This window comes from Calypte anna, chromosome 2, assembly GCF_003957555.1.
Source record: "Calypte anna isolate BGI_N300 chromosome 2, bCalAnn1_v1.p, whole genome shotgun sequence".
Classification (NCBI taxonomy): domain Eukaryota; kingdom Metazoa; phylum Chordata; class Aves; order Apodiformes; family Trochilidae; genus Calypte; species Calypte anna.
The window spans coordinates 30343389-30358230 of record NC_044245.1 but is presented as its reverse complement, the minus strand read 5'-3'; the positions used below and the strand labels follow the sequence as shown (position 1 = coordinate 30358230).

The following is a 14842-nucleotide window of genomic DNA, read 5'->3' as shown; positions in this document are numbered from 1 at the left end:
GATAGCTGCTAATAGTGTGGGCTGCTTGAGAGCCAGGCAAGGAAGGTTCTGCAGTTTGGCTGAATCCTTTCACAGTCTCGTGGCATTCACAGTTCACTGCTGAAGCAGAGGCAAAAGCGTTCCTCTAATATTCTGATCTGATGAAAGTTTAAAGCTGCAGAGAAGAGGCTTTCAGGGAATTAAAATATCATTTCATTCAAGCATGATATTGACAGCTTAATGGGAGAGAGAGGAAGGCTGCAGTGGACTACGATGACTGTGACTATCCCATTCAGCCACTGCTCCTGAAGCATCTAAGTAGTCAGAGATATTCTTAGTGCTGAATATTTTAGCAGCTTTTGTCACTTTTTTTAAACCACCAACAGCACATTTAGTTTCAAGCTGAGTTCAGCCAAATTTCAGATAGTAAATTACATTTTAACTAAGTAAAATAATTTAAGTTTATTACCACTATTGTTCAAGAAAGGGAACATACAGATAAGCAACTTCTGCTTTTATGCCCACTGAAGTAGCTTGCTCAAACAGTCATGATATTTGGACTCATCTAATGCTCCAGCAGAGAGCATCTGTAGAACCAAAATTCATGATACTTCATGAAAATCCTCGCTTAGCTTACATTATACATCAAATTTCATCAAATATCAGATGGAACAGCTATTAAACTGAAGAGTCTCTACTGTTAATTTAATCCAAACCCTTTATTTGTGCACATTTTTACCCTGACTGAGGCAGGCAAGTTACTGCCCAGTACAGCTCCCAGATTTGTCAGTGTAAGTACAACAAATTCACAGTTCAGATTAGCCAAGTTCTAAGACTACTATTTAATTTCAGAGAGCTCATTACTATCTTAGCAACTAAATGGATAGAGAAAACTGTTCTCCGGTGAATTCAACATCCATTCATTCAGTACCCAGCCTTAGCTGTGACTACTTTGTTTCTCACAATGTGAAGCAGTGAATTTTAATGCTTAACCACTGACTTTACCAGAGTAAGTTTTCAATAGAGATTTAAAATAATCATAAAAGTCTCGACATGAGGATTTGACAATATCCTAAAGAAAACATTTTTTAATCACCATAACTAAAACTACTGTTTTGCCTCATTTCAATTAAAGTAGAGCCTCCCATCTAAGTGGGTATTTGAAACTACTATGACCACAGAACATGCAGGCAGTCCAGACTCAATGGCTAAGCTTCCACTTCACACAAATTTCCATTTTTTCCCCCAAATACAAATAACTGCAAGTAATTTGGGATGGTTATGCAAGATAACGAGAGATGAAAAAATATGCTTGACACGCTCCTGTCAGTGCAAATGCTGCCATTCCACACTCTGCCAATACAATGGTCAACCACAGGGTTATAGATCCCAGCTTTGTTGAAAATGTAGAAAGCAGCTGCTTTATAGCTCTTTCATGCTTTTCTAGAGCAAGGAACATTTACCCTTGGAGGACAACCAAGTTAGGGAAGATTTAAACAAGCCAGGCATACTTAAGTTTATGTGATTATGCTTCCATGAGTGCTGAGGGAACTGGCCAGTATCTCAGTATCTGTGAAAGGTCACTCTCAGATTACCTCTGAAAAGTCATGACCATCAAGGAAAGTTCAAAAAGACTGTAAGAAAGCAAACATGGTTCACAAAGATTGTAAGTAAGTAAACACTACTCCTGTTTTGGGGAAGGACAAGAAGAATGCAAAGAACTATCTGCTCATCAATTTCATCTCCTTTTCTAGGAATGTGATGAAGAGAATGATCCTGGAAACAATTTTGAAGTACACAAAAGAGAGAAAGGTAATGGGAAATCAGCCTGTGACATCAGTGTGCCCAGGTGGCCTGGAAGGCCAGGATACAAACATCCTGGCTTGTATCAGGAACAGCATGGCCAGCAGGACTGGGGATGCCATTCCCCCCCCGTAATCAGAACTGGCAAGGCTTCACCTGGAGTACTGTGCACGGTGCTGGGCCCCTCACTTCAAGGAGACTGAGGAGCTGAAGCGGATCCAGAGGAGAGCAATGAGTCTGGTGAAAGGAGTAGGGGGAAACTCTTGTAAGAGAGGCTATGGGAGCTGGGGTTGTTTAGCCTGGAGAAGAGGAGACTCAGGGAGGACCTTATCACACTCTGCAACTACCTGAAGGGAGGCTGTAGTCAGGAGACAGTCAGGCTCTTCCCCCAGGCAACGAGTGACAGGAGGAGAGGGCATGGCCTGAAGCTGCACCAGGGGAGGTTTAGGTTGTATATCAGACAGCACTTCCTCACAGAGAGGGAGATCAGGCATTGGAATGGACTGACCAGGGAAGTGGTGGAGTTACCATCCTTGGAGGTGTCTAAGGAAAGGCTGGATGTGACACTGAGTGCCATGGTCTAGCCAGGGTGGTGGTGTTAGGCCATAGGCAGGACTTGGTGATCTTAGAGGTTTTTTTCAACCTCAATAATTGTGTGATTCTGTGAAACAGTCAGCATGCACTTATGAAGAAAAGCCATACTTGACTAACGTGATAGCCTTCTACAACAAAATGACTGGCAATATAGATGAGGGGAGAGAAGTAAATGTTGCTTCTCTTGACTTCAGCAAGGCTTTCAGCACTGTCGCCCAGAACACCCTCACAGGCAAACTGTAAATACAAATAGATAAGTAGACAGCAGGGTCTCTGGAAAAGTGGCTGAGCTGCCAGGCTCAGAGGGTTAAGATCTGCAGCCCAAAGTCCATCTGGAGACCAGTCACTTTTAATGGACCATCCAGAGGTCAATACTGGTGCCAGTACTGCTTTTCATTAAGGACCTCACTGATGGCCTTGCCATAGCCCCACCGCAGCCCAAAGCTTATCCCATGACCAAAGTTTATGAACCCTCTGTGAGAACATACTTAAGGGCAATATTCCTAAGGAGAGAAAACATCAGACAGAGAGAGAAGGGGGTGGTGAGAGAGAAAAAAATGAGAAACAGGAAGAAAACCAAGGTCAGAAGAAAAGAAGGTGCTCTAACACATAGCAGCTATGCAAGATGGGGTGAAAAAGACACAGACTCTTCTCAGGGACCCCTAGTAACAAAATAAGAGGGAAGGTACACAAATAGATATATGATAAATTCCACTTGAACATCAGATAGCACTTTTTTCAAAACACCTCAGAAACAGAATGCCCACCAAGTCTGTTGAGTCTCCATCCCTGGAGATATTACATTGTCTTGGGCAATCTGCTGCAGTTGACCCAGCCTTGAGGAAAGGGTGGACCAGGTATCTCCAGAAGCCCCTTCTAACCTCAGCTACTCTGTAATTTAATGATGTGGAATTTGGTAATTTTTTCTCTTTCAAGATCACGGTAGACAGCATCAGCACTGAATATTCATTGCCGTTAAACCTACTGAGAATAACACCCATAGAAGAAAGCGTTCTGCTGGAATACCCATAAAGAGATTTCTGTTAAGGAATTTTGTAAATTCAACTGCACTGGTAGTCTGATATTTTATGAAGTGGCGGTTGGCATCCTGCCTGATACTCTATTTCCATATATTTCTTGTAAATGCAAAGTTTTCAGTAGTTGAATATTGTTGTTCAGGTTCAGTTTTAACAACTCTTTGAAAAAATTGTACAAGGCTCATATTGTCAAAGCTCAGATTTAGAACCATGAAAAATTCTACATCATCATATCCAGAATTATATCCACAACACAGAGACTCTCATTCAAATAGCCATCTACTGATCAGCTAACATGCTTCATTTCTTTCCCTTTACTGAAGGAATGTCATGATGTAAAATGAACTGCAGTGCCACATGTTTTCTAGTGTTACGTTGAACCAAAGGGAAAAATCATAGTGCTGGCCACAGAACACTATAATTTTATGAAGGGTACTATGGTCCTTGTGAGATGCAATTGTACTCCAAATTCATCCACAAAAAACAAAAAAAAACAAACAAAAAAAAAACCAACCAAACCAAAAAACTTACAGCTTCTGACTCGTCAAATCTTGAAGACACAAAGGTACAGCAGGTGGTTCTAGGACTCACTATAGTCCATCCACGTATTCAATAAGGCAATCCACTTGAACTGATGCTAACTCACTAATCAAGTTATGTACTTGGCAGATTAAGCACAGTATGCAGCAAATTAGCATCTACCTTCAAATGTATCACTGGCAGTGATGCTGCTCATAAGTGACTTCCATTTGCTCACCCAAGAACCCTGAACCTGCTCCTCTTTCTTCAAAGGGAATTCAATAGTTCAGGTGTTTCAAGAACTGATGCAGCTTTGACACTGCATAAGATGAAATGTAGGTCTTTATGTCGAGTGGCCACCATAAAGCTTAGGTTTCTCATTACTATAAATAGGTAGAAAATTTTCAAACAAAAGTAAGAATTAGAAGTTAATAACCAGTCCCTGGTAATTGTCTCTCTCACTGTGCAGTCCCAAGACTATATTCACTTACTGCTCTTTTTTTTTCTATCTTCTGCCTATATTTCAAAATTATTTTGGGAATTGGGTTTCTGAAATAGGATACACTGCATACAATTTAACAGAATTCAGATGAAACAGATATTTCTACCTCTATTTCCCCCTTCTCCAAGATGAATTTTTCATGAGCACTTTTGAAATGAATCCATAAGCACAAGTTTTGCAAAAATATATCCTGGAGCTATCTTCCAGATCTTTTTCTTTCAGAAGTATTTTTTAAGGTGTTTAAAAATCATCATGCAAAGATTTTGCAGATAAAAACAGAATCTTACACTTCAATACATTCTGAACATGACACGTTGGCACCCCTTATAACACAACTATCTGATTCTCTGCTGGATATATTGTTTTAAAATAGCTTTCAATTACTTAAAGACAAAACTGTTGTTCCGTACTTTCAGATTTGTACCTTTCTTCTCCTCACAACAGCTTGTGTGTTAAACAACTAAGCATCTAAAACAGCTGTTAGAATTAGTACAAATTATGAAATCAAACAAGCAGTTTAGTGAAAAGCACAGTTAAAACAAATCTGAAAGGTTAAAACAACAATAAATAAACAAACCCACTAACATCAGTTTTTCCCACAGGGCATGAAAAAAAACAATAGTTGAAATCTTCTTCCAAAGTACTGATATTTTACACACAAAAAAAAGATTGAATAAATATTCATATGATATATAATGAAAATCATAGGAGGGAAAAAAATACATCAATCTGAAGATCTTGGAAAAAAGCATAGCAATATAAAGACAGGAAGACAAATCAGAGTGAACTTTTACTTTATCCACAAAAGCAAATTCCAGAGTGCCAAATCCAACCCTTCTAACCTTATATGAACCTTCTAAATTTGACTAGAAAGCAAGCTGACATATGGAAAAGGGAAAAAAAAGCCAAGATCACGTGTTGAGAAATGTTGGTGTGAATTCTAAAAACGAATGACTTAAAGTCATCAGCTCAAATAGCAAATGACTGTATACTATCTCGTTGCATTTCTATTATACTTGTCTCACAAGCATAAAATAAGGTAGACTAAAACCAGACATCATGCAGAATAGCATTGTTAGCCAGTGACCTTTATATGCAAGGGCAGTGCACACTTGCTAGCAGCATTATCAAGTCCAAGAAATATTGGGGTACCTAAGTCCTACCAGTGAGAATTTCAGGGTTCCACAGAACAGGAACACCTTCAGCATCCAGACCTCAGGCAGAATTAAATATTTTTTACAATAAGGTTTTCAGTTACCTTATTCTTAATTAGATAGCTATTTAACAACTTTTTGAAGTCTGTACCAGTTTTGCATACATATGAAACATATGTACATACATATACGTATTTGCGGACATATGATGAAACGAATCAGATTTCTAAAAAGTGAGATAAGATGAGATGATGCCTTCTATTAAAAATGTCTTGGGCCCCAATCATCAGGATTAAATAAAATGCTGCTAAGCAGTTGGCTGGACTTCTGCTATGCCAATTACAACGAATTGGCACAAGTTTCTGCTTCGTTTTCCATTGAAGTCAGTTGGAAATATGATCCAGCTAAAACCAACCATTTTTTCAGCCTCACCAGGTTTTTGAAACTTGTTCATTGCACACCTCCAGAAATATTTCTACTGAAGTTATCCTATCTCCTTCTTCCACCTAAACCCTTGGCTGGGCCAAGAGAAGCACAAACCAAGCTGTGTGCAACGTGAAAGTGAGGAACAAAATTCATCCTGCATCAAGTACTACCAGGCAGTAGCAGGGACCTCAACAGGTGAAGGATTGGCCTGCATGATGCATTCATAGTGGAAAGAATATATGAGATGTGCTAACCTCTCTATGTCCACAGTTTGTTACATCTTCTTTTTTTTTTTTTTTTTTTTTAATTATTCTAGATTTTAATCAGTAATGCTGAAAAGTATTTTGGAAACAAAAAGAAATTCTCAAATAATTTTGTATTTTTGGAAACAAAAAGAAACAGGGAAAAATGAATCACAACATTTGGCCACTGAAGCTAAATTTGTCTTCCATCGCTTCTGCCACTTGCAACAGTGTAAAACATAACTACAGCTAAGCCTGTATCACCAGTCAACATATACAGGCACGTAAAGAGAGGACAAGCTGTCTCCTGCATTTCCAGAGTCCTGCCAATGGATCCTGCTGGAGCCAGGAAAAGCATAATTGACTTCTCAGATTCTTCTCAAAGCCTGATGAAGAGAGGGATGGACGTATCAAAAGTTAATGCTTCTCAAAGCCCTAATGATTCTTCTAAACCTAAGTTTGGTGACTAGCAAAGAAATAAACTACCAGTAGGGACCTGAAGAAATCCGGTCAAACAAAAGGAAAGAAATAAATAAACAAAACTCTTTTTCACTGGAACAGGTTGCCTCAGGGTGGCTGTGTAGTCTCCACCCTTGGAGAAACTCAGAAACCAAGTGGCCTTAATCAGTCTACTCTGTCTGTCTCATTCAAACCCAAGCTTCAGCTGTTCTGGTGAGCAGCTCCAAAACAGATGAAGAACAGCAATTAGAGGTAATATGAAATTGGGTCCTTCCACAAAAAGGCACAGAGAAACTTCAACCAGACAAAAAGCATTTGTGTCTTATATTTTTCAAAAAGCCAGACAAAGTAAGCCACTACAAGAAATTACAGAGACCCAGATGTCCTGAAGAAAATCTCCACTTGTAAATTGCTCTTATTCTGCCTCTCTTGCTCAGCACTGACAAAACTAATTATGCAGGCTTGTAGGAACGAAGCCTCAGAGAGAACTCAAGCAACTAATTTAGAAATGCTATGTATCACACACTTAAGTTTGCCTTTGAAAAATTTTAAGTCAGCTTATGTGGAGAGCAAAGGCAAACTTAAAGGACAGCAGGAGTACTAATTATCATCAATAATTCAATCACTGAGAATTTAAAAACTAAACAAAAAAAAAAACCAAACTAGACAAAATGCCTTTTGACTTATGTAAAAGGAAACAACCCTGTTAAAACCAGAAGAGCATAATGTTATTTCTGCCTGCTGTCTGTCCAAGAACACCCTTTTCTCTAAAGAGGAATGAGATTAAATTTAATTTTAATCCATGAAAATGATGGAAGGAAGGAAGGAAGGAAGGAAGGAAGGAAGGAAGGAAGGAAGGAAGGAAGGAAGGAAGGAAGGAAGGAAGGAAGGAAGGAAGGAAGGAAGGAAGGAAGGAAGGAAGGAAGGAAGGAAGGAAGGAAGGAAGGAAGGAAGGAAGGAAGGAAGGAAGGAAGGAAGGAAGAGGAAGGGAGGAAGGAAGGAAGGAAGGAAGGAAGGAAGGAAGGAAGGAAGGAAGGAAGGAAGGAAGGAAGGAAGGAAGGAAGGAAGGAAGGAAGGAAGGAAGGAAGGAAGGAAGGAAGGAAGGAAGGAAGGAAGGAAGGAAGGAAGGAAGGAAGGAAGGAAGGAGGAAGGAAGGAAGGAAGGAAGGAAGGAAGGAAGGAAGGAAGGAAGGAAGGAAGGAAGGAAGGAAGGAAGGAAGGAAGGAAGGAAGGAAGGAAGGAAGGAAGGAAGGAAGGAAGGAAGGAAGGAAGGGGCTGTTTATTCTATATGTGCACACATACAGAATAAATTAATAAAACAAAACACTCCAACACACATTCTTAGTAAGTGGTCTTACACAAGAAGGAGAAAGTAAACATGTAAGCTTTTACCATTCATGTCATTAAAATACAACTTTTCCCATGGGCTCAGTTAACCCAAACAGGGCACTAAAACTAGTAACAAACTTTCAAAATAACAAAAAACAGACAGTAAATAGAGCACTTCTGAAACCCTCTGAGGCTATAAGAGAGTCCACAGTGGTTTGGTTTATATTTGGGTTTATATGATTTGAAAACTAAATTTCTCTCAATCACTCCCCCTTCTTTTTTCTTAAACTGAATCATATTTTAGGTGCTGTTGAGCCTTGCTGCAGTATGTAACTAACCTACAACTATCAATGTACAACTTCAGGTAGTGACACAGTTTTCCTCTAACTGTTATTTACTCTCTCTTCAGGAAATGGGCAGTATAACAACTTGTTTATTATGTTTCAAATTTAATCCAAGATGCACAGCATCTGAATATTCACAGTGGGTCAACTCTGTAATTATAACAGATCAGAACATCAAAGCTTGATACAGAAATGCACTTTTGCATTTCTGAAACATCATACTTAGAATAACAGAATGCATCTCATGAAACAAGAATTATTAGCCACCCTATGGGAGTCTCTCTGTCTCAGACAGACTCTACAGGAAGAGACTACTTATCTAGAAGAGAAAGCCTCCAAAGGGAATCTCAGACAGCTGACTTGGGTTCGAAATTGCCCTCTGAAAGAATCAGTCTTGCTTTCCTTCTCAGCTCTTAAAGGAAGCATGAGGGTTTGTGAGGGCTGAGTTAAAAGGAAAAAAAAATAAAAGAGCAGCTTCATATATAAAGTTCCTCAGACTCTACAAAAAATTTTTTGGACCTACCAAAAATTATTCTCAGTGTAATTAGAATCATCAAATCATCGTGGTTGGAAAGGATATTCAGGATCATTGAGTCCAACTTTCAGTCCTACACCACGTTTATCACTAAGCCCCATCTGCCTATTTTTTTAATACGCCCAGGGAAAGCGACTCCACCACCTTCCTGGGCAAACGGTTCCAATGCTTCACCACTCTTTCAGTGAAGAAATTTTTCCTAATTTCTAATCTGAACCTCCCCTGGCACAACTTGAACCCATTGCCTCTTGTCCACTGGTCACTACTGAGAAGATGCCAACAGCTGCCTCAGCACAACCTCCTTTCAGGGAGCTGTAGAGAGCAATAAGGTCTCCCCTCAGCCTCCTCCTCTTCAGGCTGAACAGCCCCAGTTCACTCAGCATATCCTCATAAGACCTGTTTCCAGACCCCTAATCAGCTTGGTTGCCTTTCTCTGCACCTTGATGTCTTATCTGTGGTGCTCAAGGTGTGGCCTCACCAAGGTTGAGTACAAGGGCAAAATCAAAAGGTCCTGCTGGTCACACTGTTCCTGATACAGGCCAGGATGATGTTGGTTTCTCGGCCACCTGGGCACACTGCTGGCTGTCAGTCAACACCCCCAGATCCTTCTCTGCCAGGCAGCTCTCCAGCTACTCCTCCCTAAGCCTGTAGTGCTGGTGGGGGTGGCTGTGGCCAAAGTGCAGTATCAGACATTTGGCCTTATTGAAACTCATACTATTGGCCTTGGCCTACCTATCAAGGCTGTCCAGATCCCTCTGCAGAGCCTCCCTACTCTCAGGCAGATCAACACTTCCACCCAGCTTAGTGTCATCTGCAAACTGAGACTGCACTCTATCCCCTCATCCAAATCATCAATAAAGATGTTAAACAGGAGCAAAGTACATGCAAACTGCAAACTCATGACAACTTCATTGTAGGCCAAGAGTTCCAAGAATATAAAGAAGCACCTACAAAAGGGTGTAACACAAGCTAAAAACCATTGTGATAACCTACAGAAAGCAGTGGGCTGCTTCCATTATGTAGCATGCAGAGGTCCCAGGCAAGAACAAGACTATCCTGGGTTTCTGTAAAGCATAATGGAGTCTGGAACTTGGAACCTGTGCCAGCAAACCAGACAGAGGGCGGACAACAGGGTTAGTAGAGGCACAAGCACAATGATGAATGCCAACAGACCTTTTTAAGCCAAGAAATATTTTTATAGTGATAACGTCAGAGTAACAAGACAATCAACATCAAAGGTACATAAAAATTTTTAGCAAGTTTGCTGGGAAGTGGAGGCAACCTCAACGTGGTATTATGTATAGCTGTAATACATTACTTGAGATGTTGTCCAATGTTATTTCATTAAAAAGTAGCTGAGATGAATCAAAGTTTTCCATTTAAATCTGTGATAGAAAACTGAGTGTATCTGCTTAGCTGCAAAAGGAGTTTTTTGCTTTTACTATCAAGAATCCTTCACCTTTTGTTGCTGAATTAACAGCTAAGTATTTTTCCATTCACTGAAAAAAACTTCCAGCCAAATTTACCTCATGGTAAGCACAAGATGGCCAGAGAACTTATCAGTGAAGATTTGTATATAAACCTAACATTAAAAAAATTATATTTTCTGTCATTGGATTTTATCAACATGTAAAGAAATTTTTTCAGTACTCCCTTTTACATATACAAGGGTTCAATTCTGGCTTTTCAGGTCTAAAAGAACCTAATCTTAATTGTTTAAGCAGTTATTTGCATTTTTTGACAAGTAAGAAATTTTGCAGCACTTGTATTGCAAAACCCAAAACTTTCAGTAAAACTGATGCTTTTAAGAACATTTGCATTGAATGTTCTATGCTGATGGCTTTCTTTACAGTTAGAGCTTTACTTGCCTTCACAGTTTAAAAAACAAGTTTAGGATTAAAACTGACATGTAAGGAGTGTGGTTAAGCAGGGACTAAATAATACATGGATGTTTGACATCTTCAGCAATTGAGTACATACCAAGAAAACACTTTCTTGTATCAGGCAGTTAAACCAGATTGCAGGTACAACTCTGAGAGTAATTTTAATGTGCAGTTATATTTCTGTGATTTCATCAATGGGTTTTGGGGGAGGAAAAAAAACCAAACAAAAACTTAATCTTTGATAATTCATAACTTAGTATTGTTACACATGCTTCATACAGGAACTTGTCAGCCACAATACAAGAGACTAATAAATTTAATTCATACAGCAGAACTTAAGAGAAAATTCTAACCTCTGCTACAAGTGTGTGTTGTCATTTAGCAATAGCACTAGGCAAAATAATGGGAAAAGGTTACAACATTCAAAAAGGTCATGAAAAGTAAGTCTTGTGCAGGACTGGGAGAAAAAAAAAAACCGCCATAGAACATTCTCACCTAGGTTTTTTCGCTCTCCCTCAGTGCCTCAGGATTGAGTAAAAAAAAATAATAATCAAAACATAAACAGACCCAACATACATCAATTCAACTGGCTTGTTTTGTCCCCATCAGGTACTATGGATATACATACATACATACATACACTTGCAACTATTTTTAATGTATATTTTTGTACATTAACTTAATAACAAGGAAGGTTACACACCTGTACATTCTAGATATAAATATCAACTCAGATGCCAGCTCCAAGAAAAAGGTTTAAAAGTTTTATCTAGCAATAAGCTACAGGTAAATCTCCCCATTTAATAGAATGAATTCTGTATTCATGTATTTTTGTATCTAATTACATAAATAAAAAAATAATAGTGACTTCAAGTGTCTCCATTTCCTTTCTTCTTAGACAAGTAGCAAGAATTCTAATTTGAAAGATTTCACATGCACAAACATTTCAGTTTCAACCATTTGAGCTTCTTCTTTCAACACAAGAATTCAGTTTTGAATTGCAGATTTAATATACTCAAGACCTCAAGAAAAATCACAGCCAAAACCATCAAGCTCCAGGAAAACTTGGGCGAGGGGGGGAGTGGTGAAAAGAAAACACACACAAAAAACCCCATGACAACATGCCTAGGAACATGCAATAAAATCCCACTTGCCCCAGGTGAAAACAAAAGCACAACAAGCAGAAGCAGGGCTAAAGATGAATCAACACTCAATCTCATTTAGAGAAGCAACCCTGACTGGATGAACACAATTTTAATTAACTCAATGGTTTTAGCAAACACTTCAGAAGGACCACTGCAGAACACTGTAACCCACATTATAAAAACAAGTATAAAGATGTTGTTTAAATGCATTAAAAGCTTGCTTTTTGCCTCCCTATTCTTTCATAATCAGCAACCTGAATTTCCATGCAAGAGACTGGATCTTTGAAGACAGATGTTGGTGACACACAGTTTGTTAAGTAGATGAACTTCAGAGTGCTCAGGCATGAAAGAATGTTTGGTGCTTTGGGGTTTTTTTTTCTCTGTTATTCTGTAGGAGGAAACAGGTATCAACCAGTTGCCAACCAGTCGGAGAGAGTCACCGAATTCATTTTATGATTCAGTGAGACTGTATTCCTCCTGCTGTTGTCCCTAAAATAGGTATAAGACTAGCAAAAACTTTTTCTTACACTAAAAAAAACCCAACCAAACAAACAGTGTATTCATCCCTCTCTAATGCCCATCTAACTATCTAATGCAATGATCCACAACCTGAAGAGGCCATCGCAATTGGAAACCGAAGGGAAATATGTCACCTTTGAAGAAAGATTTTCAGGTTGCAGAAGGAATTCTACATTAAACTATCACAAATCAAACATATAAACAAAGCTAATATCAACCAGAAAATATCAACCAGAATAGGACATTTCTTAAGCCTTCGGGTCTCAAAAAAAAAAAAAAAAAAAAAAGAGCACAGACAAATTAGGCAGGAAGGGACACAATAAACTGGGTAGGTGGAACAGAAGTTTCCAGCACGCTTCTGAGTGGGAAGCAATATGAATGACAAGCAACTTTTCTACATAACTTTCAGCATGATGAATTTTCCAAAAGAAAGAAAAAAAGGAAAAAAAAAAAAAAAAAAGAAAAAAAAGAAAAAATCCAAAACCAGAGTTACAAATTGCAGTTCCTACAATATTTATTGGTACAATCTCTACAAAATGGAGTAAGGACAAAAGCACAAACACAGGGCTTGTGAGTACACCAGAAAGGAAAGGGTGTTCAGATGTTTTCAAGATACTCAACACAGAATTTAACAGTCTGCTTTTAGGAAAATTCAGATTTTAAATCAATAGAAATAAAAAATTTCCATATAAAAATTACATATGTATACAAATACAGTCACCTGCCATCTAAGCATAAATCACTTTGGTAACCATATTTCTGTAGAAAAAGAGGAGCTAATGAAAACAGTCCTAGATTTTTTTTCTCACAACAAGCAAGCAGCATAAGAGAAAATAATTAAAATTATAGTGCTAGGTTTGGATTTACCGCCAAGCTCTTACAGCAAGTAAATCCAGATGCACAAACAGAAATAGATTTTATGTTATTTTTACTGGCAGGGCCCCAACAACCTGTCTGCAGTCCATGGCAGCTCATCCAGCTGCAGATTTCCTGCTGCAGACTCCTCCTGGCAGGCACCTAACTCCTATCATTTTGTTAGAACACCAACCAGACTGCAAATTCAACTAGGAACAAGTTTCAGTGGAACTTGCATCACTATGTTCAATGATACTACGCATGCCATACCACAGACTGCTAAAAAAACATCACACTGAAACATTTTCCAGTGTACACAGCTGGGGTTTTTTTTATTATTTAGTATATTTAGTACTACTATATTTTCTTTCATTTTTTCTTTTATTTTTAAACTTTAATAGTATGGCAATCAAATTCCTCTTGACTTTAGGACAGACAAACAACTTCATGGTTAAATCAGTCTAAACAGAGTTTCAGCAAAATAAAAGCAAACACAAAATTTGAAAGCAGGCAGAACAGCAAAAAACCCCACATGCTTTGTAGTGGAAAATGACTAACCTAATTAATTACTAAATAATTAAAACTATTTAATAAAGATACAGACACCTTAAATAAAGGCACAGACATTACCGATGAGAAAATCCTTTGTTCAACTTCAACGATGCTTCACTTGTAATATACAATTTGAGCTTACAACTAGTAATTATAGAACAATTACACTGTCCCACAACTGGTGGAAGCTGCTTTCCTCATGAACATAAACATCCCTAACCATAAACCTGTGGCTAAAATAGCCTGTGTAAAAGTGGATGAGGTCTCCCAAGAAATGAGTGTAGTGACGTTACCTCCTTTCAAAACCCACTCAGATTCCAGGGGAGCCAAATCTTAAGTCATTTCAGGCTCAAAAAGCAACAGACAGGCAAATGTGGCATAAGCATTCTTTTAAGGGAACTCGACTCTAGCTAAAGGCTGGGTAAGACTAAGAAGCAAAATGCAGGATTTTTCATTACAGATTTTTCCAATTAACATGTCACTCACAAGTTTTATTAATCTAAATTATGTAGCTAGCAACTGAAAACAATATAAGAAAAGTTACTTTTATTTGCCCTCAGAAAGAGTTATTCAGTATTCAGCTATTTCAACAATAGTCCACAACCTGACTTCCTTGTAAAAGGAAGAACTGGTTTCATACAACTGATAATATCCTGTACAAATAAGTAAAGAGAGCTCATACTGCAGCCCTTCAATGTAAAAGTGAGACTTATAAGAAACACAAGAGGCTTTTTAACAAGACCAGTAGTGACAGAACAAGGGGCAATGGTTTTAAACCTAAAGAGGGTAGGTTTAGACTGGACATAAGAAGGAAAATTTTAAATGATGATGAGACACTGCAACAGGTTGCCTAAAGAAAAACCATTCCATGATTCCATGTTCTTTCTTTTTTTTTTTTTTTTTTTTTTTTGAGAATGCTAAAAGAAAGACTAGTTGATGTTTCTGTCTTTGAAACAGTTGATGTTT

At 38.4% G+C, this 14842-nt stretch overlaps 1 protein-coding gene across 4 annotated transcripts in view; it reads right to left on the bottom strand.

Annotated features, from left to right (window-relative positions):
- The window catches only part of HDAC9 (histone deacetylase 9), a 453995-nt gene that overhangs the window by 422410 nt on the left and 16743 nt on the right, over positions 1 to 14842 (bottom strand). The window lies entirely within an intron of this gene.